Here is a 24908-nt window from a genome sequence, read left to right on the forward strand (position 1 = left end):
GGCAAGTCTCATGCCAGCAGCCGCGTAATTCCAGCTGCAGTAGCGTCCACTAAAGCTGCTGCAGTTGAAAAGCTTTTATAAGGATCGAGCTCGGCTGTCCACCGCAAGGCGTCCTACTGCCAGTCCCAGCCCCTATGCCTTGGGGTGCCTCCTGATGCTCTTCACTGAGTATCCCGTGGTCCCGAAGCATTTCCTTTGAAAAAATTAAGTGTCCAAACTACAGGTGGTATAGCTTGCTTAACAGCCGGGATAATCCGCTGACTAGCAGACACTGCTACTAGGCACAAAGTATTTCCTGGGCTAGATGCAGTTAAAAATTTGTAATTAGATACTCTCGGATGCTGAGAAAGCATTCCATAGAGTCTCCTGGCACGCCACATATTATTCTCTTAAAAAGTTTGGGGTAGGGGTCTAGGGGACCCTTTTATAGCCAAAATCACGGCCCTGTATCGCAATACGTCACCTAGGCTGAAGATAAATGGAACTGTAGCACCCTGAGGGCTCGGTTGCTACAGAGGTATTGCACCTCACCCAGAGGTGTGATATCTCACTCTCAGGTAAGGATAGAGTGTGGATCAGGACCCGACACCTGCATGCATTACAACACATTGCCGTGGGGCAGGGCGACCAATATGCCCGTGAGATGGGCACGACAGTCCCTGTCCCTGGCTGGAGTGGGGGGAGGGAACACTGAGGAAGGGGAACCCTGTAGTGCAGGAGCAGGGAGGAAGCATTGAGAAGGGAGTATAAAAGGTGGGCACCATCTTAGTTCAGTGCAGAGAAGTCTGAGCAGAAGTGACAGGGAGCAGGGGCTCTGCATGAGCTCTGCTCCGGAGGCGGGCCTAGTAACAGAGGCCCAGGCCTGGAAGAGGGAGAAGGAAGGAAGAGGAACGGAGAAGGCTCCAGGAACGAGGAACGAAGGGATCCCAGGGGTGCGGACGGGCGAGTCGCCACCGCACGCCCGAATCCACCTGCGTGGAGGGGTCAGGCCAAAGGGGGAGACCGGTCCCCGAAACTAGTGGAGGCAGGAAACGACCCTCAGCTAGAAACCGGAGGCTGTGACATTTTATGTGGCGCAGCCCGTCGCTACACCCGCTAGGAAGGCACCACATAGGGTCAGGGAAACTGACGCCAAGTTTACCAAGAGGAGGCCCGAGGCAGCCGGACAGAAGGGTTGGTAAGAAAGGCCAGACAAAGGACACACAAAGGGGGTCCTGTGAAGCGCTCCAAAGTTATCTGGGAGTTGTCTGAGCCCCTCACCTGGTGAGCACAGTACAACGTGGGCAGCCGTTACCTGCAGACGTGGTCTGGATAATAAGAACTGTGAGTAAAGGCCCTGGACTGCATCACTGACTCCGTGTCGTTACTGCTGCTGCCCTGCACCATCACCCCCATCCTCCGCATACACTGCCCTGAGGCTATACTCCTCCCGTGGGGAGTTATGCTATGCTCTGCTGCACCCACAACACCAGCCTCAGCGGTCTGCCCTGCAGCGGCGATTCACTCTGACCGCAATCCACGGGTGGCGTAGTCGGACATTTAAACATCAAAACCACATAAATAGTTCCGCCACTGGTTTGACCGCCCTGAGCCACGGAACCGGGTCGCCGCCATGGAGACTACAACCACCAGCATCCACCAAAAAGGGTCCGGCTCCGGGTGTCCCAAGGCCCAGGGGGCGCGTCAGAACATTTTCATCACCTTTCATAATCACCAATGGGACAAGGCAGGGATGTCCTCTGTCCCCTCTCTTATACATCCTAGTGACGGAGCACCTGCTCTCATCAATTCGCCATAACCCCAATATTAGGTGGATTGAGGTGGGAGGCACCGAGTACAAGTGCTCTCTATTTGCTGATGATGTCCTAGTATATATCACTCAATCACATATATCCATCCCTGCTGTTATGGCTGAAATAGATCACTTTGTTGCATGGTCAAATTTTAAAATCAATGCAACGAAGTCTGAGGCCCTCGATGTCTCCCTCCCCAAATCCATACAGCATTCCATCCAGTCCAACTTTCCCTTTGCCTGGCCCTCACAGGGTATCAAATACTTAGGAATTCCTATTCATAGAGACCTCTCCCATCTATGTTATCTTAATTTTGGGCCCTTTATTGAACAACTCCATACAGACCACGGTTGGCAAGTTAGAACTGTAAGATTCACTACGTGAACCACTGGTGTTTTGTGGAAAAGCACATGTACACTGTGTTCCAAATTATTATGCAAAAAGTGTTTAGGAGTGATAAGGGAAGAATTTGTTTGTTTGTCAGTTAAACTCATTGATGGTGATGTGTGTCAGGGCTCTTTATATCACTGTAAGCAATTGCAGACACCTGTGCTAATTAGTTTGGCAGGTGTGTCCAATGAAAGGCAAGACTACTTAAGAAGGTTGTCCCACATTATTAAGCAGCCTACATTTTCTGCCAAAATGGGAAAGAAAAAGGATGTGTCGGCTGCTGAGAAGCAACAAATTGTGGAGTGTTTAGGTCAAGGCATGACTACAATCAACATTGTGCGATGATCAGGATGAAGTGTCTTGGCAATCAAGAAGTATGTAGCTGATTCACAGTACACACGTGTGCGTGCTGATAAGGGAAAATTGAGGACTCTTTCCTACAGGCAATTACGTCAGGTTAAAAGAGCAGCGGCAAAAAAGACTTGTCATAGCAGCAGACAAGTTTTTGAAGCTGCTGGTGCCTCCAACGTCCCCCGAACAACAAGATGCAGGGTCCTTCAGAGGTTTGCAGCTGTGCATACGCCATCCTGTCGACCTCCTCTATCCACTTCACACAAGCAGAAACGGCTCCAGTGGGCCAAACATTACATGAAGACTGATTTCAAAACTTTTTTGTTCACGGATGAGTGCCGTGCAACGCTCGATGGTCCAGATGGATGGAGTGGAGGATGGCTGGTTGATGGACACCCCACGCAAACACGGCTACAGCGCCAACAAGGAGGAGGTGGAGTAATGTTTTGGGCTGGAATCATGGGGAGAGAGATTGTCGGTCCCTTTAGGATCCCTGAAGGGGTAAAGATGAACTCCATAATGTATGTGGAGTTTCTCAAACAGCACTTCCTGCCATGGTTCAAGAAGAAGAACCGTGTATTCCACAGCAAGATCATTTTTATGCATGATAATGCACCGTCTCATGCTGCACATAACACATCTGCATCTCTGGCTGATATGGGCATAAAAGGGGACAAACTTATGGTGTGACCCCCATGCTCCCCTGACCTCTACCCCATTCAGAACCTCTGGAGCATCATCAAAAGGAGTGTCTATGATGGCGGGTGGCAGTTCACATCTAAGCAACAGCTCTGGGAGTGTATTCTGTCCTCATGAACAACAATTGAAGCAGAAACCATCCAAAACCTGACAAATTCAATGGACGAGAGAGTTCAGAAGCTCCTTTCGAACAAGGGGTCCTATGTGCAAATGTAACATCACCTAGAATAAAGTTTTGAGTTGAAAACTGTTTGATTTCAGTTTCTAATAACCTGCTAATGCTTAAAATTTCAAAAATGACCATTTTTTTGGTCTTTATTAAAATGAAAAGGTTGATCGAAGAGTGTGGGGGATCTAAGAGTGTGGCAACCCAGTAGTCAGGATCACTTCGAATTCTGACAATCTAAGGGTCATGTTGCAGGTAGTGCAGCAAGAAGGCACTTATGTGTCTTGCGCATCTCGGAGCCCCAAAATTATTTTCCGGGCTAGATGCAGCTAAAAATTATTATTAATTTGAAAGCTGGTGGAGCTTAGTATAGATGGCCTAATAGAATCAGTACTGCACACTGCTACAAAGCCCAAATTATTTTCCAGCCAAGATACAGATAAACATGATTAGTAATTTGAAAGCTTAAAATGGTTGGTGAGGTGATTTTAACCAATCATCAAGCTTTTACTCTCCCCAGGATGACACAGGGGTAGAAAAGTCATTTCGGATCCATGATTTGTTCATCTTTATAAACGTGAGTCTGTCTACATTATCAGTGGAGAGCCACGTGCGCTTATCTGTCAGCACACCACCAGCAGCGCTGAACACACGTTCAGACAGAACGCTGGCTGCGGGGCATGACAATATCTCCAAGGCGTAAGTGGCTAGCTCCGGCCATTTATCCAGATTGGAAGCCCAAAAAGAGCAAGGGTCCAGTGACACAGTCATGGCTTCAATGTTTACTTGGAGATACTCCTGTACCATCGTCTCTAGGCGTTGACTATGTGTCAGACTTCTTGTCTCCTGTGGCCTTGCAAAGGATGGGCTAAAAAAGTGGTGAAATGATTCCGCAAAATTGATGTTACCAGCAGATACTATGTTTCTGTTATGGTTTGAGTGCTGAACACTCGACGGTCCCACGGTTGGCAAGTTGGAACTGTGAGATTCAGTACGTGCACCACTGGTGTTTTGTGGAAAAGCACATGTAAGATTCTGCAACAGTCTCTGCTGATACTCCTGCATGCGTGCATCCCTTTCTATGACAGGAATAATTTCTGCAAATTTACTTTTGTACCGGGGATCTAACAGTGTGGCAGCCCAGTAGTCAGGATTATTTCTAATTCTCACAATTCGAGGGTAATGTTGCAGGTAGTGCAGCAAGAAGGCACTCATGTGTGTTGCGCATCCAGGAGCACCAAGTCCCTGTTGTGTTGGTGGCGAGGTAACAATCATGCTTTCTTCCTCTGTCCTCTCCCCCCAACCTCGCACAACAGAAATGTGATCAAGGTCTCCCTCATCTGATCAGTCTTCCATCAGTTCGTCCTCCACTTCTTCCTGGGCTCCTGCACCTTCCTCACTAGTTTGGCTGCTACCATGCGCCCTGGTAAAACCATCTCCCCCACCCTCACATGCCTGCCGCCTTGGTGCTGCCGACCGTCTGGACCTTGCAGATGTTAGCACTTCCGCATACAACTCCTCCTCCTCTACTTCCTCCACCTCCTCTTGTGCCACCACCTGACTCCGAATTCTGTTTAACATGTGCTCCAGCATGTAAATCACCGGAATAGTCATGCTGATAATGGCATCGTCAGCATTAAACATCTTCGTCGCCATTTCAAAACTGTGCAGAAGGGTGCATAGGTCCCTGATCTGAGACCACTCCTCCAGCGTGATTTGCCCCACCTCTGGATCTCGTTGGCCCAGGCTATACGTCAGAACATATTGCACCAGGGCTTGTTGGTGCTGCCACAGTCGCTGCAACAAGTACAGAGTTGAATTCCACTGGGTAGGCACATCGCATTTTAGCCGGTGAAGTGGCAGGCCCAACAACTTCTGTAGAGATGTAAGTCGCTGAGCTGCGGGATGCGAACGGCGGAAGTGAGCACACAGCGACCGTGCCCTCTGCAGAAGGCCATCTAGTCTGGGATAGTGGGCTAAAAATTGCTGGACAACCAGGTTCAACACGTGAGCCATACAAGGCACGTGTGTGACATTGCCCCGGCGAAGGGCCGCACCCAGGTTTGCAGCATTGTCGCACACGGCCTTCCCTGGTTTCAGGTCCAGTGGAGACAACCATTCATGAAATTGGTTCTCCAGAGCTGACCACAACTCCTCAGCTGTGTGACTCACATTTCCCAGACATTTCAAAGTGAAAACCGCCTGATGACGTTGAGCCCTACTGCCAGCATAGTAAGGAGGTGTGCAGGATCCCTTCTGCGCAGTTAGAAAGCTTGTGGCATGACCAGACAGGCTTTGGGTGCAGGTGGAGGACCGAGAGGAGGTTGAAGAGGCAGAAGCAGTGGAGGAACTTTGAGATAAAGAGGATTGACGCACAACTCGTGGGGACGGCAAGACTTGGACAGCAGCCCCTTGTCCTGCTGTCACCATAGTTACCCAGTGCCCAGTCAGCGACATGTAACGCCCCTGTCCATGCCTACTCGTCCAAGTGTCTGTGGTGAAATGCACCCTGTCACACACAGAGTTTCTCAAAGAAGCGGTGATGTTGTGTGCAACATGCTGGTGGAGCGCAGGCACACCTTTCTTTGAGAAGTAGTGCCGACTGGGCCTCTGGTACTGGGGCACTGCGACGGACATAAGGTCTCGAAAATCCTCTGTGTCCACCAGGCGGAAAGGCAGCATTTCTGTAGCCAAGAGCTTGCAGATGGTGAAATTCAACCTCTTAGCTTTCTCATCGCTAGGAGGAAATGGTCTTTTACTTGTCCACATCTGAGGGACCGAGGGCTGGCTGTTGTGCTTAGACGGGGTTGATAAGGGTGTCCCCGGCAAACTGCCGATCTGTGAGGAAGATGCAGGCGGACATGTTAGGTTGCCTTGATCCAAAGGTGGTGCTATCGATGTCGGACAGCGCTCAACACCAGCTGGTGTTACCACCGCCAAAGAAAATGATGACCTGCCAATCACGCTGGCTGTTGCGGGTAAAGAGGTGGCAGGTCTGCGCCCCAAAACAGGTGTGACTGCTGTCCCCCCAGTCACAGAGGATGAAGAGGCCGCGGATGCACAAGATATGGCAGACGGTGGTTGGCCCCGCCGGCTAGGCCGCATTGTAGCACAGTGAGCTTCCCACTGCAACTTATGCTTCATGTCCATGTGCCGGTTCATGCATGAAGTACTCAAACTATGTATTTTTTGGCCTCTACTTAGCTTTTGCTGACAAATGTTACAGATAACACGAGTTGGGTCATCTTTATCGATCTGAAAAAATGCCCAGGCTATGCAAGGCTTAGCACCCATGAGACCTGAAGAGCCACCACGACTTGTGGTGAGAGGCAGAGTTGTGTTTGAGGATGCAGCTATTGACGTGCGATTGGGGTGACACCTTTGAGGACTGGAGTATTTGTGATGTTGAAATTGATGTGGATGAGAGTCCACTTAAAGGAACACTTGATATCCGTTGAAGCACCTGCTGTTTTTGTGCCTCATCTGGAATTTGTAGCGATTGGCGTGGCCGTAAGAAAGGGATCTTATCACATTGTCCGCTAAAAGAAGTAGACATTTTAGTTTGGCTGGAAGATGGTCTTTCTTCTGCAGATGTTACTGTTGCTTTAACACCTACCCCACGGACACAACCTTTTTTCCCCTTCCCAACAAGCCTATTCCCCTTTCCACCAGCAGCAGGCCTTTTTCCACTCATTTTGGTGGTTAACTAATTCACAACTCTGGAGTTGTTTGCACAAAAAAACAATGAATGGGAACCGAGCAGAGCTGAGTGGCCAACTGTGGTATTAGGCCAAAACTATAGGCTGGGTTAGATGCAGAAAAAAATTATATTCAATTTGCAACCTGATGGAGGTCGGTATAGATGGACTAATAGAACAAGTCCCACACACAGCTAGAAGCCCAAATATTTTTTCAGAGGTAGATGCAGAAAAAAATTATATTCAGTTTGCAACCTGATGGAGGTCAGTATAGATGGACTAATAGAACAAGTCCCACACACTGCTAGAAGGCCAAATATTTTTTCAGAGCTAGATGCAGAAAAATATTATATTCAATTTGCAACCTGATGGAGGTCAGTATAGATGGACTCATAGACCAAGTCCCACACACTGCTAGAAGCCCAAATATTTTTTCAGAGCTAGATGCAGAAAAAAATTATATTCAATTTGCAACCTGATGGAGGTCAGTATAGATGGACTAATAGAACAAGTCCCACACACTGCTAGAAGGCCAAATATTTTTTCAGAGCTAGATGCAGACAAAAAATTATTTTGAATTTGCAACCTGATGGAGGTCAGTATACATGGACTTGTAGAACAAGTCCCACACACTGCTAGAAGCCCAAATATTTTTTCAGAGCTAGATGCAGACAAAAAAATATTTTTAATTTGCAACCTGATGGAGGTCAGTATAGATGGACTAATAGAACAAGTCCCACACACTGCTAGAAGCCCAAATATTTTTTCAGTGGTAGATGCATAAAAAAATTATATTCAGTTTGCAACCTGATGGAGGTCAGTATAGATGGACTAATAGAACAAGTCCCACACACTGCTAGAAGGACAAATATTTTTTCAGAGCTAGATGCAGAAAAAAATTATATTCAATTTGCAACCTTATGGAGGTCAGTATAGATGGACTAATAGAACAGTTCGAGTCGAACAACACTCATCTCTAGAACTGTTCGCCAATCTCAAATTCGAGCTGTTTTGGGCGGTGTTCGAGCCGTTCGGCGAACACGAACGATTTGAGAAAAATTCGGCTGTTCGAGGTTATGTTCGATAACTGTTCGTGCACCAAAATCATAACTGGATTTTTTCTCAGTAATGATGAAAATTAATGTTAATACGCAGTTTGAGTGTACAGCGGGGCGGGGGGAGGGGCAGGGGATGGATCTCTGCAGGAATAATGAAGATCTCCATTTTTTTTTCTCTTTCCCGCATTTACAGTGGGGAGGTGCAATCTGTCAGCCTATCAGCAGCGCACACACGGAGCGAAGTGCTTTTTTTCACACAAGCAAGGGCATGTGTCATTGGCAGTGTATGTCACATGTCCTTGCCCTATAAGACCAAGCCATTTTCCCCGTCGTCACCATTTTCTCACTGCTGCAGCTGCGTGTTAGACGGCACCGCTGTTGCTGTGTGCGCTATACCTTGTTAATTTCAAGCCAATTTTCGCACAAATCTACAGATAGCTTGGGAGTAGGGAATAGTTGTGATTGCAGTCCTTTTAAGGACTAGGTTACAGCATTTCCTATGACTTTTATCAGGCAGGTCTGTGCTCTTAAATAGATAGATTGTGGAAGTAAAGACTAATTGTAATTGCAGTCCTTTTCAGGACTAGGTTACATCAGTTCCTATCAGTTTTTGCCAGGCAGGTCTGTGCCAGTGCTGTGCAAGTTTTTTTCACAGCATTTGGCTGAATCTAGCAAAGCTAATCCTTTTTGGCCTATTGCAGAGTGTGTTAGTCAGTGGAGTAGCCTATCTGTGTTGCAAGATATACCACCTGTGTATAGAATACCAATTTTTTTACTGCACCTAGTGAAGTAAAATCTTTTGGGCATAGCATAATTCTATTAGTCCATCTATACTGACCTCCATCAGGTTGCAAATTGAATATAATTTTTTTCTGCATCTAGCTCTGAAAAAATATTTGGGCTTCTAGCAGTGTGTGGGACTTGTTCTATTAGTCCATCTATACTGACCTCCATCAGGTTGCAAACTGAATATAATTTTTTTCTGCATCTAGCTCTGAAAAAATATTTGGCCTTCTAGCAGTGTGTGGGACTTGTTCTATTAGTCCATCTATACTGACCTCCATCACGCTGCAAATTCAAAATAATTTTTTGTCTGCATCTACCTCTGAAAAAATATTTGGGCTTCTAGCTGTGTGTGGGACTTGTTCTATTAGTCCATCTATACTGACCTCCATCAGGTTGCAAATTGAATATAATTTTTTTCTGCATCTAGCTCTGAAAAAATATTTGGCCTTCTAGCAGTGTGTGGGACTTTCTCTATTAGTCCATCTATACTGACCTCCATCAGGTTGCAAATTAAAAATAATTTTTATCTGCATCTAGCTCTGAAAAAATATTTGGCCTTCTAGCAGTGTGTGGGACTTTCTCTATTAGTCCATCTATACTGACCTCCATCAGGTTGCAAATTAAAAATAATTTTTTGTCTGCATCTAGCTCTGAAAAAATATTTGGCCTTCTAGCAGTGTGTGGGACTTTCTCTATTAGTCCATCTATACTGACCTCCATCAGGTTGCAAACTGAATATATTTTTTTTCTGCATCTACCTCTGAAAAAATATTGGGCTTCTAGCTGTGTTTGGGACTTGTTCTATTAATCCATCTATACAGACCTCCATCAGGTTGCAAACTGAATATAATTTTTTTCTGCATCTACCTCTGAAAAAATATTTGGGCTTCTAGCTGTGTGTGGGACTTGTTCTATTAATCCATCTATACAGACCTCCATCAGGTTGCAAATTGAATATAATTTTTATCTGCATCTACCTCTGAAAAAATATTTGGGCTTCTAGCTGTGTGTGGGACTTGTTCTATTAGTCCATCTATACTGACCTCCATCAGGTTGCAAACTGAATATAATTTTTTTCTGCATCTAGCTCTGAAAAAATATTTGGCCTTCTAGCAGTGTGTGGGACTTTCTCTATTAGTCCATCTATACTGACCTCCATCAGGTTGCAAATTAAAAATAATTTATATCTGCATCTAGCTCTGAAAAAATATTTGGCCTTCTAGCAGTGTGTGGGACTTTCTCTATTAGTCCATCTATACTGACCTCCATCAGGTTGCAAATTCAAAATAATTTTTTGTCTGCATCTAGCTCTGAAAAAATATTTGGCCTTCTAGCAGTGTGTGGGACTTTCTCTATTAGTCCATCTATACTGACCTCCATCAGGTTGCAAATTGAATATATTTTTTTTCTACATCTAGCTCTGAAAAAATATTTGGGCTTCTAGCAGTGTGTGGGATTTGGTCTATTAGTCCATCTATACTGACCTCCATCAGGTTGCAAATTGAATATATTTTTTTTCTGCATCTAGCTCTGAAAAAATATTTGGGCTTCTAGCTGTGTGTAGGACTTGTTCTATTAGTCCATCTATACTGACCTCCATCAGGTTGCAAATTAAAAATAATTTTTTGTCTGCATCTAGCTCTGAAAAAATATTTGGCCTTCTAGCAGTGTGTGGGACTTTCTCTATTAGTCCATCTATACTGACCTCCATCAGGTTGCAAACTGAATATATTTTTTTTCTGCATCTACCTCTGAAAAAATATTGGGCTTCTAGCTGTGTGTGGGACTTGTTCTATTAATCCATCTATACAGACCTCCATCAGGTTGCAAACTGAATATAATTTTTTTCTGCATCTACCTCTGAAAAAATATTTGGGCTTCTAGCAGTGTGTGGGACTTGTTCTATTAATCCATCTATACAGACCTCCATCAGGTTGCAAACTGAATATAATTTTTTTCTGCATCTACCTCTGAAAAAATATTTGGGCTTCTAGCTGTGTGTGGGACTTGTTCTATTAGTCCATCTATACTGACCTCCATCAGGTTGCAAACTGAATATAATTTTTTTCTGCATCTAGCTCTGAAAAAATATTTGGCCTTCTAGAAGTGTGTGGGACTTTCTCTATTAGTCCAGCTATACTGACCTCCATCAGGTTGCAAATTAAAAATAATTTTTATCAGCATCTAGCTCTGAAAAAATATTAGGCCTTCTAGCAGTGTGTTGGACTTTCTCTATTAGTCCATCTATACTGACCTCCATCAGGTTGCAAATTAAAAATAGTTTTTTGTCTGCATCTAGCTCTGAAAAAATATTTGGCCTTCTAGCAGTGTGTGGGACTTTCTCTATTAGTCCATCTATACTGACCTCCATCAGGTTGCAAATTAAAAATAATTTTTTGTCTGCATCTAGCTCTGAAAAAATATTTGGCCTTCTAGCAGTGTGTGGGTCTTTCTCTATTAGTCCATCTATACTGACCTCCATCAGGTTGCAAACTGAATATATTTTTTTTCTACATCTACCTCTGAAAACATATTTGGGCTTCTAGCTGTGTGTAGGACTTGTTCTATTAGTCCATCTATACTGACCTCCATCAGGTTGCAAACTGAATACAATTTTTTTCTGCATCTACCTCTGAAAAAATATTTGGGCTTCTAGCTGTGTGTGGTACTTGTTCTATTAGTCCATCTATACTGACCTCCATCAGGTTGCAAATTGAATATAATTTTTTTCTGCATCTAATCCAGCCAATAGTTTTGGCCTAATACCACAGTTTGGCCACTCAGCTCTGCTCGGTTCCCATCCATTGTTTTTTGTGCAAACAACTCCAGAGTTGTGAATTAGTTAACCACCAAAATGAGTGGAAAAAGGCCTGCTGCTGGTGGAAAGGGGAATAGGCGTGTTGGGAAGGGGAAAAAAGGTTGTGTCCGTGGGGTAGGTGTTAAAGCAACAGTAACATCTACAGAAGAAAGACCATCTTCCAGCCAAACTAAAATGTCTACTTCTTTTAGCGGACAATGTGATAAGATCCCTTTCTTACGGCCACGCCAATCGCTACAAATTCCAGATGAGGCACAAAAACAGCAGGTGCTTCAACGGATATCAAGTGCTCCTTTAAGTGGGCTCTCCTCCACATCAACTTCAACATCACAAATACTCCAGTCCTCAAAGGTGTCACCCCAATCGCACTTGCTTCCTCACAGCTCCCAAATCTCCAGCTGCCTGTCTGAGTATGAGGTAGAACAGATGGTTGAGTCTGCAGAGCTGTTTACTCATACTATAGCTTGGGAATCAGAGGTCGACTCCAGCGCTTCTGTGAATCCAGACGAGGAAATGATCTGCACTGATGCCCAGAATCTTTATGAGTCGGATCCAGGACCAGACGCAGAAGGTTCTGACCATAATGTAGACCCTCATTCCCAAACTGTAACTCCTGTTGGTGGAGACAATGAGGAAGACGATGATGAGACTCAAATACCTGATTGGAGCGACAACTTTAGTTTTTTGTCAGGGCAGGAACAGGTTGGCTCTGAGGACGACGGGTGTGATAACGCACAGGGTGATGATGATGAGGTTGGAGATCCCACTTACTGTCAACCCACAGTCAGCCAAGAGATGAGGTCAGCAGAGGAGGTGGAGGAAGATGCTAGTGACGACAAGGTCAGGTTGCGCCTTCCTGGACATAGACGTAGTACTGGAAGCACGTCAACAACTGCATCCTCAAACACAACTCTGCCTCTCACCACAAGTCGTGGTGGCTCTTCAGGTCGCATGGGTGCTAAGCCTTGCATAGCCTGGGCATTTTTTCAGATCGATAAAGATGACCCAACTCGTGTTATCTGTAACATTTGTCAGCAAAAGCTAAGTAGAGGCCAAAAAATACATAGTTTGAGTACTTCATGCATGAACCGGCACATGGACATAAAGCATAAGTTGCAGTGGGAAGCTCAGTGTGCTACAATGCGGCCTAGCCGGCCGGGCCAACCACCGTCTGCCATATCTTGTGCATCCGCGGCCTCTTCATCCTCTGTGACTGCGGGGACAGCAGTCACACCTGTTTTGGGGCGCAGACCTGCCACCTCTTTACCCGCAACAGCCAGCGTGATTGGCAGGTCATCATTTTCTTTGGAGGTGGTAACACCAGCTGGTGTTGAGCGCTGTCCGACATCGATAGCACCACCTTTGGATCAAGGCAACCTAACATGTCCGCCTGCATCTTCCTCACAGATCGGCAGTTTGCCGGGGACACCCTTATCAACCCCGTCTAAGCACAATAGCCAGCCCTCGGTCCCTCAGATGTGGACAAGTAAAAGACCATTTCCTCCTAGCCATGAGAAAGCTAAGAGGTTGAATTTCACCATCTGCAAGCTCTTGGCTACAGAAATGCTGCCTTTCCACCTGGTGGACACAGAGTATTTTCGAGACCTTATGTCCGTCGCAGTGCCCCAGTACCAGATGCCCAGTCGGCACTACTTCTCAAAGAAAGGTGTGCCTGCGCTCCACCAGCATGTCGCACACAACATCACCGCTTCTTTGAGAAACTCTGTGTGTGACAGGGTGCATTTCACCACAGACACTTGGACGAGTAGGCATGGAAAGGGGCGTTACATGTCGCTGACTGGGCACTGGGTAACTATGGTGACAGCAGGACAAGGGGCTGCTGTCCAAGTCTTGCCGTCCCCACGAGTTGTGCGTCAATCCTCTTTATGTCAAAGTTCCTCCACTGCTTCTGCCTCCTCAACCTCCTCTCGGTCTTCCACCTGCACCCAAAGCCTGTCTGGTCATGCCACAAGCTTTCTAACTGCGCAGAAGGGATCCTGCACACCTCCTTACTATGCTGGCAGTAGGGCTCAACGTCATCAGGCGGTTTTTACTTTGAAATGTCTGGGAAATGTGAGTCACACAGCTGAGGAGTTGTGGTCAGCTCTGGAGAACCAATTTCATGAATGGTTGTCTCCACTGGACTTGAAACCAGGGAAGGCCGTGTGCGACAATGCTGCAAACCTGGGTGCGGCCCTTCGCCGGGGCAATGTCACACACGTGCCTTGTATGGCTCACGTGTTGAACCTGGTTGTCCAGCAATTTTTAGCCCACTATCCCAGACTAGATGGCCTTCTGCAGAGGGCACGGTCGCTGTGTGCTCACTTCCGCCGTTCGCATCCCGCAGCTCAGCGACTTACATCTCTACAGAAGTCGTTGGGCCTGCCACTTCACCTGCTAAAATGCGATGTGCCTACCCGGTGGAATTCAACTCTGCACATGTTGCAGCGACTGTGGCAGCACCGACAAGCCCTGGTGCAATACGTTCTGACGTATAGCCTGGGCCAACGAGATCCAGAGGTGGGGCAAATCACGCTGGAGGAGTGGTCTCAGATCAGGGACCTATGCACCCTTCTGCACAGTTTTGAAATGGCGACGAAGATGTTTAGTGCTGACGATGCCATTATCAGCATGACTATTCCGGTGATTTACATGCTGGAGCACATGTTAAACAGAATTCGGAGTCAGGTGGTGGCACAAGAGGAGGTGGAGGAAGTAGAGGAGGAGGAGTTGTATGCGGAAGGGCTAACATCTGCAAGGTCCAGACGGTCGGCAGCACCAAGGCGGCAGGCATGTGAGGGTGCGGGAGATGGTTTTACCAGGGCGCATGGTAGCAGCCAAACTAGTGAGGAAGGTGCAGGAGCCCAGGAAGAAGTGGAGGACGAACTGATGGAAGACTCATCAGATGAGGGAGACCTTGATCACATTTCTGTTGTGCGAGGTTGGGGGGAGAGGACAGAGGAAGGAAGCATGATTGTTACCTCGCCACCAACACAACAGGGACTTGGTGCTCCTGGATGCGCAACACACATGAGTGCCTTCTTGCTGCACTACCTGCAACATGACCCTCGAATTGTGAGAATTAGAAATAATCCTGACTACTGGGTTGCCACACTGTTAGATCCCCGGTACAAAAGTAAATTTGCAGAAATTATTCCTGCCATAGAAAGGGATGCACGCATGCAGGAGTATCAGCAGAGACTGTTGCAGAATCTTACATGTGCTTTTCCACAAAACACCAGTGGTGCACGTAGTGAATCTCACAGTTCCAACTTGCCAACCGTGGGACCGTCAAGTGTTCAGCACTCAAACCGTAACAGAACCACAGTATCTGCTGGTAACATCAATTTTGCGGAATCATTTCACCACTTTTTTAGCCCATCCTTTGCAAGGCCACAGGAGACAAGAAGTCTGACACATAGTCAACGCCTAGAGACGATGGTACAGGAGTATCTCCAAGTAAACATTGAAGCCATGACTGTGTCACTGGACCCTTGCTCTTTTTGGGCTTCCAATCTGGATAAATGGCCGGAGCTAGCCACTTACGCCTTGGAGATCTTGTCATGCCCCGCAGCCATCGTTCTGTCTGAACGTGTGTTCAGCGCTGCTGGTGGTGTGCTGACAGATAAGCGCATGCGGCTCTCCACTGATAATGTAGACAGACTCACGTTCATAAAGATGAACAAATCATGGATCCGAAGCGACTTTTCTACCCCTGTGTCATCCTGGGGAGAGTAAAAGCTTGATGATTGGTTAAAATCACCCTACCAACCATTTTAAGCTTTCAAATTACTAATCATGTTTATCTGTATCTTGGCTGGAAAATAATTTGGGCTTTGTAGCAGTGTGCAGCACTGATTCTATTAGGCCATCTATAATAAGCTCCACCAGATTTAAAATTACTAATCATGTTTATCTGTATCTTGACTGGAAAATAATTTGGGCTTTGTAGCAGTGTGCAGCACTGATCCTATTAGGCCATCTATACTAAGCTCCACCAGATTTAAAATTAATAATAATTTTTAGCTGCATCTAGGCCGGAAAATAATTTTGGGGCTCCGAGATGCGCAAGACACATAAGTGCCTTCTTGGTGCACTACCTGCAACATGACCCTCATATTGTCAGAATTCGAAGTAATCATGACTACTGGGTTGCCACACTCTTAGATCCCCCAAACTTTTCGATCAACCTTTTCATTTTAATAAAGACCAAAAAAATGGTCATTTTTGAAATTATAAGCATTAGCAGGTTATTAGAAACTGAAATCAAACAGTTTTCAACTCACAACTTTATTCTAGGTGATGTTACATTTTCACATAGGACCCCTTGTTCGAAAGGAGCTTCTGAACTCTCTCGTCCATTGAATTTGTCAGGTTTTGGATGGTTTCTGCTTCAATTGTTTTGCATGAGGAGAGAATACCCTCCCAGAGCTGTAGCTTAGATGTGAACTGCCTCCCGCCATCATAGACACTCCTTTTGATGATGCTCCAGAGGTTCTGAATGGGGTAGAGGTCAGGGGAGCATGGGGGTCACACCATAAGTTTGTCCCCTTTTATGCCCATATCAGCCAGAGATGCAGATGTTTTATGTGCAGCATGAGATGGTGCATTATCATGCAAAAAAATGATCTTGCTGTGAAATACACGGTTCTTCTTCTTGAACCATGGCAGGAAGTGCTGTTTGAGAAAATCCACATACATTATGGAGTTCATCTTTAGCGCCTTCAGGGATCCTAAAGGGGCCGACAATCTCTCTCCCCATGATTCCAGCCCAAAACATTACTCCACCTCCTCCTTGTTGGCGCTGTAGCCGTGTTTGCGTGGGGTGTCCATCAACCAGCCATCCTCCACTCCATCCATCTGGACCATCGAGCGCTGCACGGCACTCATCCGTGAACAAAACAGTTTTGAAATCAGTCTTCATGTAATGTTTGGCCCACTGGAGCTGTTTCTGCTTGTGTGAAGTGGATAGAGGAGGTCGACAGGATGGCGTATGCACAGCTGCAAACCTCTGAAGGACCCTGCATCTTGTTGTTCGGGGGACGTTGGAGGCACCAGCAGCTTCAAAAACTTGTCTGCTGCTATGACAAGGCTTTTTTGCCGCTGCTCTTTTAACCTGACGTAATTGCCTGTAGGAAAGAGTCCTCAATTTGCCCTTATCAGCACGCACACGTGTGTACTGTGAATCAGCTACATACTTCTTGATTGCCAAGACACTTCATCCTGATCATCGCACAATGTTGATTGTAGTCATGCCTTGACCTAAACACTCCACAATTTGTTGCTTCTCAGCAGCCGACACATCCTTTTTCTTTCCCATTTTGGCAGAAAATGTAGGCTGCTTAATAATGTGAGACAGCCTTCTTAAGTAGTCTTGCCTTTCATTGGACACACCTGCCAAACTAATTAGCACAGGTGTCTGCAATTGCTTACAGTGATATAAAGAGCCCTGACACACATCACCATCAATGAGTTTAACTGACAAACAAACAAATTCTTCCCTTATCACTCCTAAACACTTTTTGCATAACAATTTGGAACACAGTGTACATGTGCTTTTCCACAAAACACCAGTGGTTCACGTAGTGAATCTTACAGTTCTAACTTGCCAACCGTGGTCTGTATGGAGTTGTTCAATAAAGGGCCCAAAGTTAAGATAACATAGATGGGAGAGGTCTCTATGAATAGGAATTCCTAAGTATTTGATACCCTGTGAGGGCCAGGCAAAGGGAAAGTTGGACTGGATGGAATCCTATATGGATTTGGGGAGGGAGACATCGAGGGCCTCAGACTTTGCTGCATTGATTTTAAAATTTGACCATGTAACAAAGTGATCTATTTCAGCCATAACAGCATGGATGGATATATGTGATTGAGTGATATATACTAGGACATCATCAGCAAATAGAGAGCACTTGTACTCGGTGCCTCCCACCTCAATCCACCTAATATTGGGGTTATGGCGAATTGATGAGAGCAGGTGCTCCGTCACTAGGATGTATAAGAGAGGGGACAGAGGACATCCCTGCCTTGTCCCATTGGTGATTGTGAAAGGTGATGAAAATGTTCTGATGCACCCCCTGGGCCTTGGGACACCCGGAGCCGGACCCTTTTTGGTGGATGCTGGTGGTTGTAGTCTTCGTGGCGGCGACCCGGTTCCGTGGCTCAGGGTGGTCAAACCAGTGGCGGAACTATTTATGTGGTTTTGATGTTTAAATGTCCGACTACGCCACCCGTGGATTGCGGTCAGAGTGAACCGCCGCTGCAGGGCAGACCGCTGAGGCTGGTGTTGTGGGTGCAGCAGAGCGTAGCATAACTCCCCACGGGAGGAGTATAGCCTCAGGGCAGTGTATGCGGAGGATGGGGGTGATGGTGCAGGGCAGCAGCAGTAATGACACGGAGTCAGTGATGCAGTCCAGGGCCTTTACTCACAGTTCTTATTATCCAGACCACGTCTGCAGGTAACGGCTGCCCACGTCGTACTGTGCTCACCAGGTGAGGGGCTCAGACAACTCCCAGATAACTTTGGAGCGCTTCACAGGACCCCCTTTGTGTGTCCTTTGTCTGGCCTTTCTTACCAACCCTTCTGTCCGGCTGCCTCGGGCCTCCTCTTGGTAAACTTGGCGCCAGTTTCCCTGACCCTATGTGGTGCCTTCCTAGCAGGTGTAGCGAGGGGCTGCGCCACATAAAATGTCACAGCCTCCGGTTTCTAGCTGAGGGTCGTTTCCTGCCTCCACTAGTTTCGGGGACCGGTCTCCCCCTTTGGCCTGACCCCTCCACGCAGGTGGATTCGGGCGTGCGGTGGCGACTCGCCCGTCCGCACCCCTGGGATCCCTTCATTCCTCGTTCCTGGAGCCTTCTCCGCTCCTCTTCCTTCCTTCTCCCTCTTCCAGGCCTGGGCCTCTGTTACTAGGCCCGCCTCCGGAGCAGAGCTCATGCAGAGCCCCTGCTCCCTGCCACTTCTGCTCAGACTTCTCTGCACTGAACTAAGATGGTGCCCACCTTTTATACTCCCTTCTCAATGCACCCAGGAACAGCTTCCTCCCTGCTCCTGCACTACAGGGTTCCCCTTCCTCAGTGTTCCCTCCCCCCACTCCAGCCAGGGACAGGGACTGTCGTGCCCATCTCAGAGGCATATTGGTCGCCCTGCCCCACGGCAATGTGGTGTAATGCATGCAGGTGTCGGGTCCTGATCCACTCTCCATCCTTACCTGAGAGTGAGATATCACACCTCTGGGTGAGGTGCAATGCCTCTGTAGCAACCGAGCCCTCAGGGTGCTACAGTTCCAATTATCTTCAGCCTAGGTGACGTATTGTGATACAGGGCCGTGATTTTGGCTATAAAAGGGTCCCCTAGACCCCTACCCCAAGCTTTTTAAGAGAATCATATATGGCGTGCCAGGAGACTCTATGGAATGCTTTCTCAGCATCCAACGAGAGTATCTAATTACAAATTTTTAACTGCATCTAGCCCAGGAAATACTTTGTGCCTAGTAGCAGTGTCTGCTAGTCAGCGGATTATCCCGGCTGTTAAGCAAGCTACACCACCTGTAGTTTGGACACTTAATTTTTTCAAAGGAAATGCTTCGGGACCACGGGATACTCAGTGAAGAGCATCAGGAGGCACCCCAAGGCATAGGGGCTGGGACTGGCAGTAGGATGCCTTGCGGTGGACAGCCGAGCTCGATCCTTATAAAAGTTTTTTAACTGCAGCAGCTTTAGTGGACGCTACTGGAGCTGGAATTACGCGGCTGCTGGCATGAGACTTGCCCTCCAATAGATCCTTTTAAAAGGATTTAAAGTGTATTCATTCAAATTAGAGAGACAATTTAAATTAAAAAGCTTAGAGCTGCCTCCACCACAGGGGGGCTCGCTCGACCCACCAGCGGACAGGCACCAGTATTGGGAGAGGGGGGCTGGCCGTCAGGGTTCACCGCGGCTCTGGCACAAACCCGGCGACACGGAGGTGGCACGGGCAGGAGCGGACTGAACGTGTCGGCTTCTCACTTTTTGGATTTTAGAAGGGCATGACATGCCTATATCTGTGTCTCCCCCTCCTTTTACTCCTCCACCTCTTTTCTTTTCGCATGACTATATGTACTTGTCACTTTTCCATGTGTTAGTTGTGTCTTCTGAGCAGTTTGTCAGCTTTTGGACACCTTTGAAGGTGTTTTCTATGTGTTTCTATGTGTTTTTGTTTGCCTGCCATTGGTTTTAACGGTGTTCGAAGGTGTTCGACGAACAGTTCGACGAACAGTTCGGCGAACACACGGGTGTCCGACGAACCGAACCGAACTCGAACACTACGGGGGTGGCTCAACACTACTCATCTCTAATACTCACCTCACACCTAATCCCCGAAGCCCATGATCACCTGTAATAAAAGTAAAATAATAAACCAACCTCATCCTTACCTTTCCGACGCAGTCCAAATAATGAGTGTCCCACGAAGATCCCATGAACAGAACAGCCACATTATAAAATGTCACTGCTCTGTTCAGCAGCCGGCAATACACTGAAGATCAGTGTATTGCTGGCGAATGAGGTCAGCGCATTCACAGTGAGTATTTTCCCACGGTTGCAAGGAGTTGAACTCATTGCAGAATGGCGTCAAGTCCCCAATAATTTTATTAACTGGCAGAGGGAAAGCGGACAGCTGGGGCTGATGTTTTTAGCCTGGGAAGGGGGTAATACCCATGGAGCTTCCCAGGCTACTAATATCAATAGCTTAGGAAGGGGCCATGAATATTGAAACATGAGCCCTCAGCTGCCCCAGAAATGGCGCATCCATAGGATGCGCCAATTCTGGCACTTAGCTTCTCTCTGCCCACTGCCCTGTAACCGTGGCAGTGAGGTTATAGGGTTGATGTCAGCTTATAATGCCAGCTGACATCAAGCCCAGTTAAGTAATGGAGAGGCGTCTATAAGACGCCCCCATTACTAACCCCATAGTGAAGGTGTAATGTAAAATAAAAACACCCACACCCAGAATAAAATATTGTACTTGAAATAAAACAGACACCCTTTATTGTTCTAAATTAAACCATACTTACCGTCATGCCCATTCCAGCTAAAGCCAATGTCCCCTGAAATAAAAATAAACTAATAAACCAATCTCATTTTAACCTTTCCGACGCAGTCCAAATAATGAGTGTCCCACGAAGATCCCATGAACAGAACAGCCACATTGCAAAATGTGACTGCTCTGTTAAGAAGCCGGCAATACGCTGAAGCTCAGTGTATTTCTGGCGAATGAGGTCAGGGCATGTGCAGTGAGTATTTCCCACTGAGCTTCAGTGTATTGCTGGCTGCTGAACAAAACAGTCACATTTTACTCTGTCAGCGAACCAAAAATTTTCACTAACATTCTCCAAATCAAAATGACGTACTGCCATGCCTGTTTGTTAGCTAAGAGAGGCCAGGGGTGGAGATCTAGGTCCAGCCCGGGGGCCGTAAGGGGAGTGACCCAGAGAGGTTAAAACATCCTGCACCCCAGGTACATTGTCTTTTCCTCGGGAGGTCGTGACGTCAATTCGTGTGGGAAAAGTCCTGCAACAACAAAGAGAAGGCCCGCACATCTTCCCCCGAAAGTCAGGCCTTTCCATCTAAACCGGCAACTGTCTTGTAATAACTGCTTTATATCTTTTGTACCCCGGCTATTGTATTTGTAACTCTAGCCACAGTGTATGTATAACCCTTATGTATATAGCGTATTGTTTAGTGTGCCCCTAAGGCAATTAAATATATAATTTAACCTTGGGCTGCTCTTTTATCTTGATCCACGAACATTACGTCCGTTGCTTGGTCCAACGAACACGCTACCGGGCTGGTTTCTGCCCCTGTATAAGTCTGTTATATCAAATAGAAACTGGTGGCAGCTCTACCAGGCCGACAAGGCTCTGCTTCAATGGAGCTAGTGAAGGAGCCTCTCAGCCTGTTAGGGGCGTGAGTGAGTGTGGTGCCACATCAGTGACTGAATGGACCACCTCTTCTCACTCCCTGGTGCCTTTCTGTACCCGTGTGGACAGGGGGTGTCTGTGTAGAACTGTACCAATCTGATCTTACGCGTCCTTGAGGGGGGTGTGGAACATCACATTGGTGCAATGGGTAGATCCGTATCATGTACTCCATCTGGTGTAGTGTGACGTCAGGTGGGTGGCGAGGTGTGGATCCATCATAAGTGGTGGGAACAGCGAGATTCCGCGGGGTCTCCCTGCTGCCATTTCGTCGCACCCCCTTTCCCCTAAACATCCCTCTCTGCATATATAGTAAGTCTCCTGTCCTCACGTTTATATTGCACGTGTCCGGGTCTTCTGTTTACTAGAGGTAGTGCTTACGGACCATTCTCAGCGCGTTTACGTCACTTCTGGTCCGGAAGTGACGATTGCGTCTCAGAGTGGAACGCAGCAGAGATTATTGCGCATGTGCGCGTATGTCTTATCCGGTCAAACATCGACGCAAGCGTCTCACTGCAGAACGCAAACATAGGAGAGGTATTTATACTAGAGTCATGGGTTCCATTGCAGGTCTCCTATTACAGGCTTTGCTCTGCCTCCTATTTACCTCAATTGCAATATACAGTATTGCTGAAGATATTGCCATAAAAGGTATAGGATGGTTTGCTTGTAGAAGACTGTCGTCTTACAATGGTTTTATGTCTTTTTTTTAGATGGTTTTAACTGATATGGATGTTTGTCTTCTTTGCTCTGTATAATTACATTTAGTAAATATTGTCATATTTTGCATATTATATGTGCACTGCTCTCTTTTTGTATGTAGAAGTTGCTTGTATTTTGTATTTTGCTCAAATCTGTTCACACATCAGTAGCACTTTATCGTTTTACTGTTCCTCTGGATCACGAAAAACATAACTGCTGACATGTCACAAATGAATAGCAATCAATGCAGTTATGCTGGAAAATAAACCTAATCAAAATCCAGCAGTTACTGAACGTTTGGAAACTGTCATTTTGAAGTTTCATAAAAAAAACAACAGATTATTCATCAGTACTTGTGATGCTGCAATGCAAACTTGTGACTTTGGGGTCATGCTACCAAGGTCACTGATAGCCTTATCCTTATTATAAAATTAAAGGGGTTTTCCAGTTTAAAAAGACCCTTGTTCCCTGACTGCAGTTTATTTAAAAAAACCTGTGGATATAACGCTGGGTCTCCTACCCTGGTACTGGTGTCTGTTATTGTCTGCAGTGTTGATAATCTTTCTACTGATCATGTATTTGTATTATGTCTTCCCTTTTCTGTAATATTCTAGAATTAGTGCTGCCACCTAGTGGGGAAATGATGAATCTTTCTCCCTGTTTATGTCACACACAGAGATTGTCTTCTATCAGTGTGTATCTAGCACAGTAATACACGGCAGTGTCCTCATTCTTCACATTGGTCATTTGTAGATATACCATGTTTTTACTGTTATCTCTGGAGATTGTGAATCGTCCTTTAATAGAATCCTCATAGTGTGTAGTACCCCCACCACCACTAATATAACCCATCCACTGTAACCCTCTATCAGGAGTCTGTCTGACCCAGCCCATCCAGAAGCTGCTGAAGGTGAATCCAAATCCTTCACATGAGAGTGTATGGGAATTCCCGGGCTTCATCACCACGGGGTCTGATGACTGGACGAATCGTTCCTGAGACCGGACACCTGGAGAATACACAGAATAAGGTTACATCCATATCCACATCTCATCATAGTGCTAGTAATATCTTATAGTAATGTACTAGTAATGTCTCTAGTAATGGTCACCTGACACACCGGCCAGTGATATAAAGAGGAGCAGGAAAGTCTTCATCACTGCTGGGGTGACTTCTAGGAGGTGATGTGTGATCCATCAGCGCTGTCTGTATTATGTAGAGATGTCACAGAAGGAAGTGACGTCACCTCATTATCATATTCTCAGACATATATATACATCAGATACAATTTGCATAAAAATCCAAAAAAAAAGAAGTCTCCTTACACTAATATATATTCATAAATTATCTTAATTATATAACAAAAAAGAACATGTTCTAAAAACATAAATGGGGATTTGATGCGTGAAAAATCAATGGTCATAGCACATGAACCAAGGTTGACAGATAATCATATCAGTTCATAATTCTAATTGATATTATTGTAGGAAATTGATTACTGTATTGTAATGCCAATGTCAGAGTATTCTCTTGTGGTAAAATGTGACAGTAGATGGTCATCTGAAGGCTTATTTTTTGCAAGATGAGTTGTAATTTTGAACAACACCATTGGTTTTACCACATCGTGTAATGGAAAACAGGGAAAAAATTTCAACCACAGTGAAATTGAAAAAAACGTGCAATTCCACAATTGTTTTTTTTTTACCACGTTCACTATATGGTAAAATTCACCGGCCCTTATACCAAACACTTATCAGTTCTGTTTAATTTAAAGGGGTTGTCCACTACTTTGACATCGTAGTGGCCAGCGCTTGTTACTGTACATCCGCCCACCATTCAACTGAATGGGAGGCGGATGTGCAGTACCCCGCAGCGGCCACTACAGATGGACGGCCAAGCACCGCAGGCAAGGACTTCTGGCCGGCAGCCGCTGCTGCTGGCCCCGATAACAGCTGATTGGCAGGTGTGCCGCGTGTGGGACCCCGGCCGATCATACATTGACACCGCATTTTACGGATAGGGCATCAATGTCAAAGTAGTGGGAAAAAAATCCAAAGTTTGTAAAAAAAAAAAAAAAAAAATGGCGTCATTTTCCGAGACCCATAGCGTCTCTATTTTTCATGATCTGTGGCTGGGTGAGGGCATATTTTTTGCATGCTGAGCCAATGTTTTTATTGATACCATTTTGGGGTAGATACGATGTTTTGATCACCCGTTGCAGCAACCTTAAGACCATAATTCTGGCATTTTGATTTTCGTCTCATTACATCATTTATCTATGGGATGAATTATTTTTTATATTGATAGATTGTGGGATTCTGAATGTGTCGATACCAAATATGTGTATTTTTTATTGATTTTTAATTGTTTTATTTTGAATGGGGCCAAAGGAGGTGATTTAAATTTTTATATATTTTTTTATATTTTTTAAAAAAAATTTTTACTTTACACTAGCTTCAATGGTCTCCATGGGAGACTAGAAGTTGCGATTAT

Source organism: Phyllobates terribilis, unplaced genomic scaffold (assembly GCF_046119375.1).
Source record: "Phyllobates terribilis strain yellow unplaced genomic scaffold, ASM4611937v1 Scaffold_1__5_contigs__length_1240528914, whole genome shotgun sequence".
In the NCBI taxonomy this organism is placed as follows: domain Eukaryota; kingdom Metazoa; phylum Chordata; class Amphibia; order Anura; family Dendrobatidae; genus Phyllobates; species Phyllobates terribilis.